We start from the raw sequence: 19,295 nt of genomic DNA, 5'->3' as shown, positions 1-19,295 counted from the left end.
AGACAGCAGCAAAGCAAGCCTAGCAGGCAGAGAACGGGCAGTGGAGAGCACCTGAGAGATGATGGAGCTAACCCTGCCGGCCCCAGCAGCTGTGGACAGCTGCCCAACACCCAGCATGCTCAGAACACTGGTCAGGCCTGGAGTGGGATCTTAGAGAGGCAGCTGCCACAGGACCCATGGGAGGGGACCAAAAGTCACTTGGAAGGGCCTCTGGACAGAGCAGGACACTTCATGCCCAGTCCCCCGAGGTTCTGGATACCTCAGGTTTCGATGACATCCAGGAGAAGTCCAGGGCAAGGCCTGGGTCCACATTCTCAGACGCCAAGAAAGCAGAGACTATAAGGGCCAATGGAGGAGGCCCAAAGGGGCAGGCTCAAGATTCCCCACCCTCAGGGGCCTCTCAGCTGGCCCCTTCAGGGGTATAAGCATAGTAATCAATACTTATTATCTACCAGGCACTGTTCTAAGAGCTCTAATCCCTACAACATTATGACCATACCCCATTTTCCAGATGAGGATACTGAAGCTCAGAAAGATTAGGACACTTGCCCAGGGTCACACAGCCTTCAAGTGGTGAGCTCCCAGTCTGAGGGTGGGAGAGAAACCAACCCTACCGGTCCTCAATCCCACGTGGTGATAAAACATACAGACAGCCCAAATCTCCGCACTCACAACTTTAAGTCCAACAATTGGAGGAATCCTTAGAGATCACTTAGTTTGGGAAAGCCAGAATGTGGCTTACACACACCTCTTTAGCCTGTGCCCGTGGCACACATCACTAATCCATGATGGAACTTTTCCTCACTGTGTCCTGGAATAGCTTCAGAATCTTTCTTAATCCATTCACTATGTAGCAGACTTAGCCCAAGAGCTTCACAAATCCAATCTTTCACTTGCAGACAGGGAGACTGAGGCTGAGAGAGGCTACCTTGCTCAGTCACACAAGAAGTAAGAGACAGGCAGGCCTGAGGGTGTACCACAGCAAGGCAGGGTAGCTCAGCAGTGATAGGCACCAAGAGCTGAGAGTGCAGAGGAAGGGGAAGGGGTATCCTGGTAGGAGCACTGTGGAGCAACGAGCAAGAGGAGGACATGCTGGCATACCCCGGGGGGCTGGCCAGTGGGGAGGCTGGCTTGGGGACAGCCAAGAGTTGGGATGGAGGGGAGGTAGAAGGTTGGAAGGGGGACCATTTCCTTTCTCACAATCTGGGAGATGACGAGCTCTTGCGCAGAATCACCTTTGCAGGCCAAATTCCCACCCCCTCTGCCAATGCACAGACAAGCCTCTGCCTACAGTGCATGTCCTGCAAACGTGTGGGGTTAACACAATACAGGCTTTCTGTGTCAAGGTCTTGCTCAGCCCAAGGAGAGAAAGAGCAACCATATGTTGATATATGCTAGGGATAGGGGTGGTCAATGTTCCGCCCATTCCCCAGACCCTCACCATTCCAGGGCCCACTGCCCAATATCCAGCAACCAGCACCAGTCTTTTTGCCCAGTAGCTCTGGGGCAGGCTAGGGAATGAATGCCTAGAGCAGCCTTCAATCAGTGATTGACAGGGAAGCTCCCTGCCTCCACTGGCACACTCTGGAGTACCTGCTCTATGCTGCCTCCCCAGTTCCTCAGTTGCCCCCAGCAATGACTTTGTCAAAAATACACCCTATGGTGGCTCCTTCCCTTCCTGGTCTCACTTCCTCACTCACCTCTAGTACTTCTTGGGATCGCCAACCACTAAACTATCTGCACAGAACCTTGTCTCCTGGGTTCTCCCTCACAGGCTTTAGGGGGACTCTGTGTAGCAAAGGCTCCTGAACTAGAGCCTCTCCTCTGGGATGTCCCACAGCACCATGTGGCCACTATGGTTCCTTTCTTCTTCCATACCTCCTCCTCTCCTTCCCCTTCTCTTCCCCCTCTTCACCCCACCCTTCTCCTCTCCTCATCCTCACTTTTCCCCTCCTCCTCCCACTCTCCATGGGGTCAGATGGCAGCCACTTCTCCAATCACCCCAGTCAGAAGCCTGGCCTGCTCCCTCTCCTTCAGTCCCCATATCTACTCCCTCACCCAGTCCTATGTATTTTACCTCCTGAATTCTCAAAACCATCCACCATCTCCTTGCCCACAGCCACCCTCCTGTCCAGGCCACTCCTGTCTGGACACAGCAACAGGCTCCTAATGGGTTTCACTGTGGTAACCCTCTGCCCCATGTGGTCAAACACCACCCCCCACCACCACCCCCGCCAAGCCAGACTAAAGGGAATGCTTAAAATCTTCCCATACATCAGGGATCAGCTAGAGGGTACTATTTCCATAAAGCCTTTTGGATTCTTTGGCCCTGGATTCTCCTGTTAGGATCAGAAGGCCCCATCTCTGGCCAACCTCAGAGGCCCAGAGAGGCTGATGCAGGCCTGGCACAGAGAGGGCATCCAAGAAGTGCTCACTGACCAGACGAAGGAATGAGGGAATAAACAGCTGAATTAGAAATGGATGAGCCCAGCCAGGCGTGGCTCAGCAGTTGAGCGTCGACCTAGGATCCAGGCGATCGGGGTTTGATTCCCGGTCAGGGCACATGCCCAGGTTGTGGGCTCGATCAATGACTCTCTCACCATTGATGTTTCTGTCTCTCTCTCTCCGTCTCCTTTCCTCTCTCTGAAATCAATAAAGACATATTTAAAAAAAAAAAAAAAGAAAGAAATGGATGAGGAGATGGATGGATCAATGAATGAGGCGACAGATATACATACAAATAGGTGGCTGAGCATAAGGATGGATCAACGGGACTGACAGATGAGTGGGTGGATGGATGGATGAGTGGAAACCAGAGAGATGGATGAGTTAGGTGGATGGAAAATTATTGGATGGGTTAGGTGGATAGATCAGTGAGTGGAGGAATAGATGGATGAATCAACAGATGAAAAGATGCATGGGTGGTTGGGTGAGTCGATGAGTGGTTGGGGAGGTGGATGAATAATTGGGAGATGGGTGAATACACGGATGGAAAGACGGCTGGATGGGTTGGGTAAACGGGTAGATGACAGGTAGATGGGAGAATATGTGCAACTAGGGGATGGATAATGGGTAAATGAGAGGCTGAGTAGGTGAGGTGATGGGTGAGTAGGTGGATGAATAGATAGATGAGTGAGTGGATGGGTGCATAGATGAGTGTTTGGTTGGGATGACTAGATAGACAGGTGCGTATCAGTGACCTTAATCTTACCTCTTGAATCCTATCTTCTAAGTAACAGTGTTGAGTGGGCACGTGGCTATCTTCAAGGCTGCATTAGCAGCAGCGGCCATTTCCCCAGCATCAGCTAGAGATGAATCAGTCACTAGAAGACCCTAAAGTTAACAAAGCAAAGCCAAATTACTGTCAATGGTGCCACTCGGCTCAGAAGTGAGAAATTTCCACATGAATCCACATTTCTGCTTGCTTTCCCCAGGGCCCCATGGGAAGAGGAGGGGACCTCCATACCTCTGATGTCCCACACCTTCACAGCATGTCGGCCTGTCCGTTACAAAGTTTCAGAACCAGAGAAGGGCGAAACAAAATGGGTCCCCAGAGGTAATAACAGCTGACAATTAGTGAGTGCCTACTGTATCCAGACACTGTGGTAGGTGGTTTACAGACATCAACTCATGTAATCCTCACAACCCCACAAGGTTGGAACTATTGCTATTCCCATGCCAGAGAGGTAGAAAATGTGGTAATTCTCCTAAGGTCATAGAGGAACTCAGGTCCCTTGCCTGTGCTCCTAGCCACCACCTGAAGGGTCTTCCCAATGTCCATCATGGGGCCCACCTATGGATGGATGGATGGATGGATGGATGGATGGATGGATGGATGATGATGGATGGATGATGAATGAATGGATGATGGATAGGTGGGTGTGTAAATGGATTAATGAAAGGGTGGGTGGGTGAATAGTGGGATAAATGGATAGATGGATGGATCAATGGATGGATGGGTATATTATGGAGGGATGGATAATGGATGATGGGTAGGTGAATTATGGATGGATGGGTTATGCATGGATGGGTGGGTGGATTATAAATGGGTAGGTGGGTATGTAAATGGATAGATAAATGGATGGATGGATGAATTATAAATGGATGGGTAGGTGAGTGTGTGGATGGATAAGTGAATGGATGGGTAGATGGATGAATGGATGGATAGATGAATTATGGATGGGTATGTGGGTGTGTGAATGGATAAATGAGTGGGTGGGTGGGTGGATAAATGGGTAAATCAATAATGGATGGATGGGTAGGCAGATTATGAATGGGTGGGTGGGTATAGGAATGGGTGAGTAGGTGGATATATTTTTAGGTGAATGAGTAGAAGGATGAATGAGGTAGTTGGATGGGATAGATAAATAGATAAGTGGGTGATGGATGTGTGACTATACAGATGGGTGCACTTCAGCAACTTGTCAGAGACTTACCTTGGGCATACACACATTCTATGTGGTCCCTGCAATCCCCAAGCCTCGGTTTTCCCATCTGTCAAATGAACCTCCTGCTTTCATCTCCTGCGTGTTGTGAGGATCTCGGAGGAGTGTGTTGGGAAGGGGTCCTGTGAATTTCCAGAGGCAAGGTAACCTGAGATGCCCTTCTCACCTTCCCCCGCCTGCCACCAACAGCCCAGGAGCCCCACTCTCATAGTCAAGTCTGGTTGTGATCCACCATCACATTGGTTTTTCTGGCTAGGATTAAGGCAACTGTTGATGAGTCACACCCACATTATAAGCCTCCTGCAGCAGGCAACAGCAATGGGTAAAGAGAGATGGGTTCAAGGTCCAGCTATGCCCCTCACAAGCTGTGTGGCCTTGGGTGAGTCGCTTCCCCTCTCTGGGCCTTTGCTTCCTCTGTATGGAGATGGCTTGTATGGTCCCTCTGTACTCTCCAGGCACTCACCTCAAAACTCTCAGTATTCACCCACTGCTTCCCCATCCCTCATCATTCCCTGAGCAGCGGCCCTGGGCCCTGCAGTGTTTCTCTTAGGTCTTTCACTGTCAAAACAGATGGGGAAATTGAGGCTCGGGGAAGCTCCATCACTAACCCTTGCCCCCACAGATGGGAATCCCCATGGCAAGGACTTGTACCCAGGTCTTGAATTCTGTCCCTTTGAGTGGGCCCACATTGTGCCTGGCCCTGTGTGCTCAGCTCCTGGCTTCAGTTATTCCAAACTTCACGGCCCACCCTGAGGGAGAGATGATTCTTCCCACTGGACAGAGAAATTGAGGCTGAGAGAAGTAAAGTCACTTGCCCCAGGTCACCTAGAGCCGGAACTCTAAGCAGAGGAGGTATCTGTCACAGGGTAATAGGAGCCAAAAAAGGTTAGGGAGAGGGATGAAGGTGAGAGATGTGGACAGCCTGCCCCTCCCCACTTCCCATTGGTTACTTAGCCTGCCCCAGGCTCTGTCAACCCCATTCCCAACTCCCTGTTTCCTCAAAGGGACTTTCTCCAGACACACAAACCCAGTCAATCAGATTTGTTCTCACCCACGAAACTGAAGTGCAGAGAAGTGACTTGCCCAAGATCACACAGCAAATGAATGACTGGCAGCTTGGAGACAAGAACACAGGTCTCTAGACACCCTGTCCAGTGCTTCCCCTGCTACCCTGCAGCAGCCCATGATGTGAGCTCTGCCCTCTGAAGTTCACCAGACACTTTCTTGGGTCATGGTCATAGTCCTGCATGGAGTAGTCTGGGTGAGGGGTAGGGTTTGCACACAACAGAGAAGCAGCCAGAGCCCAGACAGGCCAGACTGGCTCTCAGTCTCCCAGCCAGCGAGGGCAGGGCCTGGACTGACACCAGACCCCCCCTGTGCATTCCCGCCAGTGCCAACTTGTCAGCCAAGGCTGGAGCTGACACCCCCTAGGGAACAGGGCAAGGCACTTCCCTTTCCTGAGGCCCAGCTTCCCCCTCCACAAAATGGGCTAATGACTGGCCTCCCAGGGGATGTACCCATGCAACTCAATGTGATGAGGGAGGTATGCTCTGGGCACAAGGCCTGGCACAGCGGGGCTCCAGGAGTAGGCAGCTGTCATCAGTATTATCATGGCATCAACCTTCCTTAGAGGGGTGGGGCACAAGGGGCCAGAGAGTCCTCAGTCCCAAATTCAAGACCTGTCTCCCTCCAGCTCGCTGCGGGCCTTTCCCTGGGCCTCAGCCTCCTCAGGAGACTATCAAGGGGGTAAACTGAGGCCCTCTCCCCATGTGTGGTACACAGCAGACCCAGAGTAAGTGCCAGGCCTCCCAGTGTTCTCTGAGAGGCGTTTTCCAGTTCTCACAACTGGCACAGGCAGCTCAGAGCAGAAATAAGGATTCCCAACGGGATTAAAGCTGGCACACCCCTGACCCTCCCATTCGGCCCCGAGCGATGCTCTCTGAACGCACCACAACAGGCAGCTGAGCAAGAGAGCCATGAACTCGGTCGGCCTGGGCAGCGGCGCAGCTGCCCCGCTCCTCTGTGCCCGGGCAGCGCTGGCCGGCAGGCGGGCTCGGCACACGCTGGCCCATGACCCCTCGTCAGGCCTTGCACCTTTCACGGTCTAGAGACAGAGGCTGGACAAACTGACCCCAGCGACCAGAGGGGTGGGGCCCAAGTGAACAGGACCGGCGGACAGCTATCCTCCGAGTCCTGAGAGGAAGCCAGGGTAGGAGGTTCTGGCCCCAAGGGTAGATGGCAGGTCAGGCCAGGCACCAGGGAATGTTTCTGGGAGTATTTTTATCTTGAGAACATCCTTCCACAGGGGGTAGGGGCAGAAGGGAGACAGGGTGTCCTTGGCCACAGGCCTCTGGGAGCAGCAGAGGACAGAGGCCCCTAGGTATTCTCTACTAGAGTGGCTATTACAGGTAATGCCCCATCCAAGGGGAGGTATCTAACTCAGCTGAGGGGCAGAGGGGTTTCCTGGAGGGAGCAGCAGGTGTGAAGAGAGCCCAGCCTGAGGCTGACCACAATGCAGGGAGCTCCACATACCAAGCAGCATGGCTCTGTTCACACACTGGGTGTTGGCCAAGGCCTCCTCACCTCTGAGCCTTCCTGTTCCTATTGCCAATGAGGGGCTGGCCCTTCCAAGACCAACATTTCAGGATTTTAAGAGATTAGGGATGGGGACAGGGACGGGGGGGGGACACACCGTGTCGCCCTGATAACAGGGAAGGAGGAGGTGTATTGAGTGCCTACATGCACAGGCTCCAGGGCCAAGGCATTACACTGACAGATGAGAGAAACTGAGGCTCTGAGAGGCTCTGAATGCATATTAATAAGCTTGGACTTGATCCCAAAGGAGATTTGAAAGTATGAGTTCTGGGGTAATATGGCTTGGATTCAAATCTTTTCTCTTCCTATGTTACCTTGGGCAAGTCACATAACCTCTCTGAGCTCCAGTTTTCTCACCTGTAAAATGGGATCAATAACGGGATGTATCTCATGGGGTGATGATGGAGTTTCATCAAGTTAATACGTGGAAGTTGATCAGCTGGAGATCTCCTGGCCTCCTGCTCACCTCCATCATCACATCTCTGAGCCTGCCTCATGCAGGAGAGAGGTCACAGGCCCCTGGAGGGCCTCAGCCGAACCTCGCTCCAGGAAGGAGTGAGCAGATGGACAGAAGGAACTCCAGGGGAAGAAACCCAGTGCGCAAAGGCACCAGACTTTCATTTCCTTACGGTAGTAATTTTTCAAGCTTCAACCTAATTTGCGTCTCAGACATTTCCTAAGCTCCCAGCATGTGCATGGGAGAGCAAAGACCCAAGATTAAGTAACAAGAAACATTCTGAATCAAAAAAAGACAACTGAATAGGCTAGAAAATTTTCCAACACAAAAATATCTATGATGTGGGTGCAAAACCCACCCTAAGCAAAATAAAAGGCATAAATGTCTTGTTTGATGTTATTTAAAAAGATTGATGTACTTAATATACAAAGAGTTCTTATAAACCAACACAAGAAAAGGGCACACTCGGAACGAGCAGAGGGTGAGGGCCACGCGGTCCTCAGTAAGTCACGTCTTGGGAACGCCCACACCTTGGGGCCTCGGTGTAGGCTGGTCCCTCACCATGAAATGCCTTGCTCTGCCTTCCAGAACTCTGGGCGTCGTTCAAGCTGAAATGATGCCTTCTCTATGAAGCCTTCCAAGATCCCCGAGTCCCCTGGTGCTCCTTACCAAGTCCCACAACACATTTCTTGGGCCCCTGAAACCAGTGCCTGGCTTCAGTGAGTACCTGGCATTGCATCAGAGATTATCCCAGGTGGGATGGCGTAAGCATCTTTGACAGTGGAGGAAATTAGACACAGAGATGTGCACGGTCGTGTCCAAAGTCTCCAGTCTATAAGCCACACAGCTGAGCCTAGCTCTGAGGTGTACTGCCTCTGGTGCCTCCATGCTCTAGCCACCTCCTCCCTAAGGAGCCCTCCAGGCCTGCCTTGTCCCTATCAGGGAAAAGGTCCCTGCTTTGGGACTGTACTTCTTTATATTGGGCTGGGCCCAATGAGGCCTGTCTAGGCAAAGGCCAGGCAGGATCAGGGCATGAGCCCCACCCAGCCTCTGTTCCCTAATGACCCAAAAGCTCTGTTGGGGGAACACAGGGACAGCTGTTTTCTCAAGTTCCCTTTTCCTCCTCATTTTGTAAATTTGGCTTTATTTGGGGACCAGAAAATTCTCTGGGAGGGCCTGACAGGTCTCTGAGGCCTCTGAGGGTTCACCTGGCTTAGGCAGGAGGCTAAGTTCTGAGATCAGGAGTCCAGGAAAATAGAGTGGGCCTATCACTCCACCCTAGGGCTCCCATTACAGCTCAGGCCTGGGAGAACTGCCAAGGCCTCCACTTGCTCACCAGAATCACATTTAGCAATCACTCACTCAGCAGCTATCTATGGAGCCTCGACTACATGAGGACACAGTGCCTGGGGCCGACATTTAATGGGACAAGACAGACAGAAAACATGTTGCGGAGAAAAGAACCCAAATAATTCTGGAGGCAAGGTGGGCACTATCCTAGAGGTCAAGAAAGACCTCTCTGAGATAATGTGGGAAGTAAGCAGCAGGGACAAAGGCCCTGACGCTGGAATGTTGTTCTATGTGTTCAAGAAACTGAAGAAAGAAGGGCAGTGGGGCTGGGGCCGAGTGTGCCAGGGAGAGAGGAGAGTAGGTAAGAGGGAGCAGGGGCAGCTCAGCGATGACCTGGCTGGGACACAGCCAGCAGCTGGGCAGATGGAGCCCCAGGCCTCCCCTTCCTCATCTGCTGTGTTTCAGAAATGGCGCTCAGAAGAAATGCTTCCCGCCTCCCTGTTTCACCACATTGCCAGACCCTCTGCCCAGTGCCCTTTCTTCCTCCTTCTCACTCAAATTCCCTTCAACACCCACCCCTGAGCCCCCACACCCCGTGTTTCCCTCGGTCTTAGGCCAGACCATTCTAGGTAGTAATCACCGATTCCTCCAAGTCTCCCCCAGTAGGCCAGGAGCCCCGAGGCCAGGGCCTGGGTCTGACTGCCTTGGGCATGGGACCACTCGTCTAAGGGGGGCAATAGGAACCAGGCTCAGGAGCCCCTCAGGACTCTGCCCCTCAAATCCCAGAGAGCCCTTGAGGCCTGCATCACAAGATAGGAGGCAGACTGCAGTTCATCCAGACCACTTCGATCTCAGCTTGTCATGGGGCCTTGCCCTGCCTGGGTCTGAATTTCCCCACCTGTCACTTCCCTCTTCCAGGTCTTGTTCAACTTGCTGCAGGGACAAGGCTGTGGCCTGGGGGACTGGAAGTCTCTTACCTCACTCCCTTAACTGTTCACAGCAGGGAGTGAGCATGGTTGTCACCATCAGAGCCCCCTTGGAGTTCTGAGAGCCCACAGGGCAGGAAATGTCAGCAAGGGGGCTCCAGGCGAAGCTGGGACATAACACCTGCCTTGGGCATTTCCTCCAGAACAGCCAGGTGGATGGGCCTGGGGGAGCAGCTGAAGTACAAGTCACAGCCACAGAGGCCTGTGCGGGTCCCCACACACCCATGAGGGCTGCCCACGGAGAGTGGAGGCAAAGCGAGTGAGCCTAGGGGTATGTGGATGGGTTTGGCAGGCTGTGTGGTCCTGGACACCACTCAACACATTCTGGGACATCTTACTTGGGGCCTGAGGATGGAATCCAGGTCTCTGTGAACTTGATGGGGAAACACTGAACCTCCCTCTCAGCAAAATGTACTGTTCCCTCTGCGATGAATGGTGGCTGCACAGCCCTCAGCCCGACACTTGACACAGCTGGAATGGGGCCTCCTCTAGGTCTTACTGTCAAAGACGCTATTAGGCAACAGCACACTCATCACTGTATCACACATTCTAAAATAATGTTTTGATAAGTATTTCACATATCTGGTTTTCTTTGTGGTCCTATGAGGATTCTCTCGTGTCCTAAGCAACTGGACATTTAAAGCATCCACAGCCAAACAGACGGGGACCGGGCCTCATCGGTGGGATGGTGGGGTTGCCTAGGCCACCTCGCTCACTCCCTCATCCATCCACTCATTCTACAAGCGTGTCTTCACTGAGCACCAAGTCCATCAAGGCCCTGTGTAAGGCACAGTGTGAACAGGATGGAAAACCCCTGCCCCCTCAGAACAGAGAGGAGACAGACATTTCAGAAGGAAGTGAATAAAGAAAGCGGATTCGGGCTGCAGGGCGTGCTGTAGGACCACCTGGGGGAGGCGTGGTCCTGCTGGCTGGGAGAGAGGCAGGCAAAGGCTGCTGGGCCAGAAGGAGCCCTGGTTGAGGAAAGAGGGAAAGGGGGGGGGTCTGATGGGAAGAGTGGGGTGGGCAGGTAGGGGTCTCGCCCGTGCCCCATCTACAATGTCCCAGGTCAAACGCCAAGTCCCCTGGGAGTCTTCTCAGGGCCCAGGGCAGGAACATGAACCTGAGGAATTTTCTGGAGCCCAGGGAAGGGTACTGACAGCATCACCCTTCCGGGCATCACCTCACCTTCCCTGAGTGAGGCACAGGCTCTTCTCGGCATAGTTTCAGTAGAACAAGGCTCAGGGTGAGGCGGCTTCCATTGCTAGAGGGCGGCTGGAGTGACATCCTGACCCCACAGCGACCTCACCACCACGCAAGCCTTCCCAACCCTAAGGAACCAAAGCTGTACACTGCCATGCATTAGACACGCCCAACACTGGGCACCCGCCTCTTCAGTTCACACAATCGTGCCTCTTGATGGAGGCAAGGGACTGGGCTCAGAGAGGGTGACCACCTGGCCCAGGGCCACACAGCCAGTCCACAGCAGAGCTGGGATGGGAAATGGGAACAGAGACCCTGGACTTGAGCACACATGCCTGTTCCTGTGTCTCTAGGAAAAACCAGTCTCTCCGGGTGGCTCAGGACCATCTCCTACAGCCTTCCCTGGCTGAATGGCTTCCACTACCACTCCCTCATGGCTAACTGCTGCTGTGGGGAGGCAGGGGCTGCAGAGACCCAAGACTGGTGGGGTGAGGGCTTGGTGTTTGGACCCCATTGTGCTGTGTGACCTTGAGCCACTGGCCCTCTCTGAGCCTGTGCCCTCTCTGATTCCTGTGCCCAGGAATGAAGTAAGTTTACGGGCACTGGTCCTGGAACAAGGGGTCTTTCCAGCAGGTCTCTGCCCATAGCAGGTGGGGCAGCTGCTGAAGTCCCAGGAAAAGCTTTCTCATGCCTAAAGCTTTTATTTAGCACCCAACACCCCTATGACAGATTGCCTGGATCTCTTCCTGCCCCAGGAGGAAGCAGCAGCATATAGAGAATCCAGTGGCCCAAATGACAGGCAAACCAGTGCCAGAGGGGTTGTCCCCTCCTCAACAAGCTAGGCCATATGCACCTGGTGGCTGGGGCACATGGCCAGAGCTGGGAGGTTAATGATGGTGCTTCCCACCTCCACCCTCACACGAGCATCTGCCAGCAGAGGGGGCGGGGAGACGTTAGGGTGGGGTAGGCATGGATTCCTCCTATGCCTGGTCTGGCCTTTACGTGCTCTAGCTCGCCCTGCCTCCGCCCCTAAGGCACACATTTCTTTGTTAATCCTTGCCTCAATTTCCACACTGGTTAAATGGGCCCAATTCTATTGCCTCCCTGGTACTGTTAGGAATTAATGGAGTTAGTGGATGCAAGGTAACCAGATCAGGGTCCATTATACAATAAGTGCTCACATGTGCACCATCCTTTCGTGAACACACCACCAGAGGTACAGTTCATGCTAGCCCAGGAGTGTGTGCACCTGGCCCCACTTTGCATTTCCTCAGAAACAGACCTGAGTCAAAGATTTGGAAGCAGGTAGTTTGGGAGGTGACCCCAGGGAAAGTGAGACAGGGAAGGATGGCACCAGTAAGAAGTGTGTTGACAAGCACCTCACCACATCAGGCACCAGGACTCCAGCACCTTCATTATCTTCCTCGGGGGCAAAGAAGCCCCATGGTGCTGGGGGGTGAGGGGCTGCAGTGGCCTGGAGTTGTCCAATGAGGACAGCAGGGTGGGGATGGCTCTGGGGGCCAGAGGAGGTACTCACGGAGAGATAGGGTGTGAGGTATGAAGTGGGAGACCAAATGCCTGCATCTCATGCAGCAGTGTGTGCTCGCACATGGAGTGAGCATCAGCTGTGTGTGCCCCTTTGTAGGAACCATGGCGGCACGTGTGCACAAAGACATGAGCTTGTGTCCTCACAAGAACACATCTGGTGTGGGACACTCTGGGCCAGATCTGTGTCTGCTCTTGCACACATGTATGTGCATGTTCAAGCTTTGTGTATACATGTGTGTACCAGGTATGGCACACACATGCAAGTGTGCCTGGGCTATGTGCATGCACCATAGTCCCTCACCCAACCCTGGCAGTGGAGATGGTCTGGTCACCTTGGCAACACGGCAGAACTGGCTAAGCTGGGACAGCTTTGGTTCAAACCATGGAGCCCAAAGAGAATGAGAAAAGAAAAGGAGCTGGAGGGCTGGGGGGGGGGGGGGGCAAGGCTCAGCCCACAGGCTCTGCTCAAAGTTGCCCCACCTGCACCAGGACCTGCCCTGTTCCAGTCCCAGCTGAGGACCTGCTGGGAGCTGGGATGCAGATCTGAGGTCCTTTTATCAGTCCTGACTGGCTTAGTGTCCCCAGCATAGGATCCCTTCAGAGTCTGAGGGAGCCCACCTGGGAGGACAGCAAGCAGGATGAAGTGCCCCCTCACATCCCCTCAACCCCATCACCCTGTCTCTGTAGGATCTGGGGGGCCTGCTCCAAGATTCACTGAGCCCCAGAAAAAGGTGCCCCAGACACCAGGCATTTTGTAAACCAGAAGTCACCTTCCCTGGACAATTAATGAGCTGACTGCACATGCTGCCTTCCTGGCTAGCCCGTTAGCCCAGATCGTGTGATGCTTTACTCATAAGCTCCTATCTCCTCTCGTCCCCACGGCCAGCTCATCAGCCTCGCTGCCTCTGCTGGGAGGGCCTGACCCGGACACTCTCCCCTAATCTTACTAGAAAACACTGCATGTTATTTATATTTCATCAGAGTGCACAAGGATGAGTGTGCTGTGACCACTGCCCATGGCAGCCAGAAGCTGAACTTGTGGTGTATCCCAGTGGACTCCAGCTTTCTAGGCAGAAGTCCATGGTTTCTTGTACTCTTTTGGGCAGCCCTTACTTGAGAGCCTGTGGCAGGCCCGCTGCATATGTTAGTAGGGCTTTACCTTGACTGCCTCACTGTGTCCTGAGAAAGCCCTGTAGGAAAGAGTCTGCTATTATCTCCATTTACTAGATGAGGAAAACTGAGGTTCAGAGAGGTGAAGTGACTTATCCAAAGCTGGTAGCCTGTAAGAGGCAGAGGTGGGGACTAAAGCCTGTGCCTCTCCTACACAGCAATTGGCCTCCCTGAGTCCCAGAGCAACCATTTGATGTAGGCCCCTTTATGACCCATTTCACAAACAAGGAAACCGAGGCTCAGAGAAGTGAAGTGACTTGCCCAGGGTTGCACAGCCAGGAATGGGAGCCAGACAGACTACCTGTGCTCTAATCGTGCCCTGGGTGACCCACTGATGTGTCCAGGGAGCAGCTCCCAGGAGAAGAATGGCTCACTGCTACCTTAAGACACAGCCACATGAGGTCCCCTCACTGGACTTCTTCAATGCTTCAATGTCCAGACCCACCTCCCAAATGCCAAGTGGAGGCCCAGGTTGGCCGGCTCTGGTAGCTCCAAGGACAGCTGTCAGCACAGAGACAAGCGTGAAGGGCCCTCAAATCACAGCTGACTTCTCATCAACACCCTCACAAAGGAGCCCCTCACCCAGTTTGGACAAGCCCAGTCTCATCAACACTGGGCTGGGAATTCTGGGACACCCCTGCCCACCCCCAAGGCATCCCATAACTCCTAGCTTCTCCTCAGACTCCTGGGAACAGAGCTAGATAGAATCCTAAATCCTTTAGGCCTCACTTGTAGGATGGGCACTGAAAGCCCCTCCAAGGACAGGGCTGGGCCTGCAAGGATTTGGTGGCCAAGAAAGGTCCTGTGGGCAAGTGGGTGCAGTGACTGGCATTTATTGTCATTTGTAAAGCCTGAGGCAACACAGTTGCTTGAGTAGAGACAGCACAGGCTTGGCTGTGGCTGGCTCTGAGTTCAAATTCTAGTTCTGTGACACCTGGTTATATATCTCAGGCACGCAGCTGACCCTCTGTGAGCCTCAGCTTCCTGGCCTATTGGCTGAGGATGTCTCTTCTCCACAGGGTTGTAGGGACACAGTAAGTCCAGGAGTGTACAGCGCTCATCTCTAGTCTCAACAAGCACTAGAGCTGACCAGCACCTCACACCCATCCCAACTCTAAGGCCAGGGCAGCTGGCACTCCTGAGAGACCCCCCAGCCAGTGCCTGCCAGCTGGGGACCCAGAGTAGCCACTGTGCCAGGCCTGGTAGGGACCCAGGAATAGCAGAAATGTAGCCCAGCTGGGGTGTCCCTGGCCAGCTGCAGAGGCCCAGGGGCCCAAGACAGGGCAGGGCAGGGTGGCCCCGCCCAGGAACAGTCCCACCCACTCACTCTGAATCAGAACACCCTTGCCCTCTCTACAGGCCAATCCACACTGCCTGCCTAGACACCACCATGTTCAAATCGCAGTTGTACCGCTCAGATGTGGCGGGATCTCAGGCAGATCACTTCACCACTCTGGGCCTCAGTTTCCCCATTTATAAAAGGGTACTAAGAAGTGATTCTTGTGAGGATCAATGGGTTCATAAGTTGCTTAGAACTGTGCCAAGCATGGAGAAACATCATCGTCACTATCACTGTTACATTAGCATCATTAGCATTCTGTGCCAGACACTGGGAGCACAGCAGGAAGTGGCCCATGGGTCCCAGCACTGACCACAATGTGGGCTTATAGTCTGTGTCCAAACCTGCCGGCTCCAGGTGTCCTCACACACTCCTAGGCACCCTTTTTGCGGCTTCAGCAAGGCCTGGAAAGAAAACGGCCTACCTCCGGACATTCTGCACTCCCAGCAGTGGGAACCCCCATGCCCTTGCCCATCTGTTCCCCTACCTTGACCCCACACCCAGGATGCCCAGCTCCTGGCTAACCTCTAACATGCCCTTCAGTCTCCCAGGCTGGGTTTGGGGTCTCCGCCAACCCCCTGCAGCCCCTGGGTTTCTCTTTGTCACAACTCTGACCATACTAGGCATTCCCCCCACCCCCAGCCTCAAGAGGAGCTTCTCATGCTGATTCTAGTCTGGAGTCATCCAGCACACGGCCAGGCACAGAGCAAGGTCTCCACGCCTGCATTCAGAAAACAAATTATAACGAGATCTTGTTTACTGAGCAGGTACCGTACACCCAACCTTGTCCCCACATACTCTACCTGGATTCTCTCATTTAAGCCTCACAAGAATCCTATGAAATAGGTATTATAATTTTATAGACAAGGAAGCTGAGACACAGAGAGGTGGCCTAAGAACACTGGAGACTTCGAGTGGGCTGAAGCCAGGGTTCACTCTCCTCTCTGTTACAGCCCATGGAGCAGGCAGGCAAGGCCAGCACTAGTGACCAGCAGTACCCTGCAATGGGGCTGGTTCCCTTGCCCCTCAGTGGCACCCACTAAGCTTAAGCTTGGAGGAGCCCCATCCTGCCAGCGACCAGTTCATATGAGAGGCTCCTAGTGCTCCGTGTGGGAGCAAGACAGAAGAGCAGCAGGCCATGGGGCTAGCTTCACACCTGTGGGACTGCACTGTGCATCCAGGCCTCCGTGGCCTCATCTGTAAAGTGGGGGCCCACTCCTGTGCACCACCCTCGGTGCCTGCACGCCCTCCCCCACCTATGCCGTCACGTCACACCCATCCCACTGGTCACAGCACAGGCACAGCCAAGGCACTCTGGTCTCCACTGCCTACACCTGCCTTCAGGCCTGCCATCTGTCTCCACAGCCCACATCCATCTGCACTGTCCCAAAGCTGTACCCATCACTGTGGGCCACAACCTGTCTACACTGTCTGCCATTCATACAGCCTCACCTGTCTACATGGCTGGTCCTAGGCCCCACCCTCTGAACCCACTTGCCTGGGTTCTACCAATTGTGAGAAGGCAAAAATAGACAGGAGTCCATGAAACTCCCACTCTCAATAGCACTAGCACCCCCAGGCCAAGGGGAGCCAGGTGGCTTGGATCTCCTCCAAATTCAGGCGCTGGGCACAGTCTTGGTGGCGGGATCCTGCCAGTTCTTCAGTGCTGACAGGCTTATTAGGAAATGGGGGATCAGCTGGGACAGTGCCTCCTGCCTCAAACAGTTGCAGCCTTGGGGGGGAGGGTGCATAGAGGGAGAGGACCCGTAGAGTGGGATTTGTCCCTTGCCTGGCTTTCCACCCCCACTGAAGCAGACAGACCTACCCTTTCTTGGAGAGCCCCACCCACTGAACTGGGCACCGATATCCTTGATCCTGTAAGCACACACATGTCCGTGACCCTGTAAGCACATGAAGAGCGCCTACTGTGTGCCAGGCCTATAGGAACCCCTGCACACATGGCCTCACAGGAACTCTAGTGGATAGATTGTTCCCATTTTATACCTGGAAAACTAAGGCTTAGAAGAGCTCTGTGGCATGCCTAGACTGCTTCCTACAGAAGTCACTGCTGCTCAGGAAGTGAGGAGGGAGGGGAAACCCCTTCAGGAAGCCCCCTCCACAGGCCATGAACCTGGCCCTCAATAAAAATAGCCTGGGTTCACCGTACAGACAGCACTAGGACTGGGTTCTCACACTCACTGTTCTGATGAAAAGCCCAGATGGTGAAGAGGTAGAGCCAGGAAGCAGTCCTGCTGGAGGGAGAGCCCCCAGCTCAGCCCCCCTCACCTGCTGGGTTGTTCTGAACATTTCTGAGTGGCCATCCTCAGCGCCTTACCAACAACCTCTCCTCTTGGGGAAAGGGGCAGAGGTAGGGAGAGGACAGAAGCTCTGGAGAAGGTGGGAGCTCAGTTCTGGCCATGGAGAATCTGAGGCACCTGCAGACACCCAGGGGAAACCCATGAGGGCAGGTGGGTGGCTGAGCCTGGAGGTAGGAGAAAGGTCTAGGGATGAAAAGGACTAGGGATGAAAACTGGGAGCTGGGTGAGGGATGGGCTGAGGGGTGTAAGGGAAGGAGGGGGCACCCCAGTGACCAGACCTCAGGGAGGAGACAGGCCACAGGGCCAGGAAGCAGGATGAGTGCCAATCCACAAAGGTATTCCCAGGGGGATCGAGGGAAAGCAAGATGAAGACTGCAGGAGACCATGAAGCTGAACGGTTTCACTGGCATCAGCGAGGTGAAGGCCGAGAGGAGAAATTGGGGAAAGTGAGTGGGGACACGCCTGCGGGTTGTGAGGCAGGAGATGCAGCAGGGTGAAGGGAGGTGCTGCAGTGCTGGAAGATGCCTTTCAAAGACAGCATGTCCTCAGAAGTTTAAACAGAGCTACTGGACCAGCAATTCCACTCTGAGATGGACACCAAGAGAGCTGGGCACAGCAGCAGCATTATTCACAGCAGCCAAAGGTCCACCAACTGCTGAAGGGTAAGCAAAGCAGGGTGCCTCAGTCCACACAACGGAATCTCACTCAGCGTACAGGACACAGCCCTGTCCCACAATGCACAGGAGCCTCGGAGACATTCTGTTAAGTCAGTGAAGCCTGACACAAAAGACATCCTCTGGTTGCTATCTCTAGAAGGCAGGACTCAGGGCCCTACCTAGGTTTCACTCTGGAGGGGTGAGGAATGCCCTCTCCTCAGTGGCCATCTCTGGCCTGGTGTCTGTCCTGCAGGAGTTGGATTTGTTCTTTGGGTGGACGTTTGTGTTTGCCTTGTCGGTCTTATATGTAAATGGTGCCAGCTACGAGAAACTCAAATTCGATCCCTGAATGCAGCCCCTGGGGTGCATTCTTCAGAACTGGGTAAAAAGAGTTCTGTTTCCTTAAAGACCTTAGGTGCTTATATAAGTTAAGGACTATAACAAACGGGCGATGGTAGGAAGCTGCCTGTCCTGCCCAGGCGGCCCTGCCCCAGGCTGGGAGTCCCCTGCGGGTTTGGAGGCGCTGTTTTCTCAGTGCGGCTTCTTTGCCTCCTCGGGTTTCAGCGCTTACTAACCACACAGAAGCCTCTCCCTGTAACCCCTGCCCTGCTTCCCCCCGAGGAGGGCCCTTTCTGCAGCACCCACAGCCAGGGTGGGACCGATGGGAAATGGGAATGGCACCCCAGCCGTTCCCTGAACCACCACGAGGTTCCCAGCAGACAGGCCGCAGCACCTGCGCTGAGGACGCTCGGTGAGCGCAGGTTCCCAGCGGGTGAGCTGGGACGAGCGCAGGTTCCCAGCGGGTGAGCTGGGACGGCAGGACTGAGCGCACGGTCTGGCTGTGGGACCCGGGGCCAGTCAGTGGCTAGTGGGGTACAGAGATATGCCTGGGGCCTCACGGCAGAACTGCTGGTTTTGTCTGTGAGCCGTCTGAACAAGGCCCCCACTGCTTCCCTGCTCTGCAGGATGAGGGAAACACACGGCAGTCTCTTCAAAGGGCCGCACTGCCATAAACAGGTGTCCCATTAGCAGGCGAGACTTCAGGAATTTTACCGGAGGCCAAATATCCCAGGAGTATTGGAAACTAAGTAAAACTACGGTTCCCTGAATGGATTGGTGCCAGAAAAAGAGAGAAAAGTCTGCTCTGAGTTGAAAACGCAGTTGGAGTCAGCTGTACTGGACTTGCAAGGTGAAGCAGGTGGAGTCAGCCTCGTGTGTGTTCTGAGTAACAGGAGCCCAAGGGTGGGCTTCCTAGTGACACGGTGTGGGAGGAAGGTGGAAACAACACAGG

At 53.9% G+C, this 19,295-nt stretch overlaps 1 protein-coding gene across 4 annotated transcripts in view; it reads right to left on the bottom strand.

Annotated features, from left to right (window-relative positions):
* The window catches only part of KCNJ12 (potassium inwardly rectifying channel subfamily J member 12), a 49,032-nt gene that overhangs the window by 8,397 nt on the left and 21,340 nt on the right, over nt 1–19,295 (bottom strand). For 2 of the 4 annotated variants that reach the window (XM_081116153.1, XM_081116152.1), the window contains exons 2-3: nt 4,437–4,567; nt 3,212–3,333 (exon numbers count right to left, since the gene is read on the bottom strand). The exons of 1 other annotated variant lie outside the window; for it this stretch is intronic. The gene's annotated coding sequence lies outside the window, so the exon portion shown is untranslated. The remainder of the gene's footprint in view (nt 1–3,211; nt 3,334–4,436; nt 4,568–19,295) is intronic. One more of the 4 variants, XM_081116154.1, reaches the window with a different exon arrangement.

Source organism: Miniopterus schreibersii (assembly GCF_964146895.1).
Source record: "Miniopterus schreibersii genome assembly, chromosome: 16".
NCBI classification, from domain to species: Eukaryota; Metazoa; Chordata; class Mammalia; order Chiroptera; family Miniopteridae; genus Miniopterus; species Miniopterus schreibersii.
Note: the sequence above shows the minus strand (reverse complement) of the source record. Positions and strands in the feature narration are given on the sequence as shown.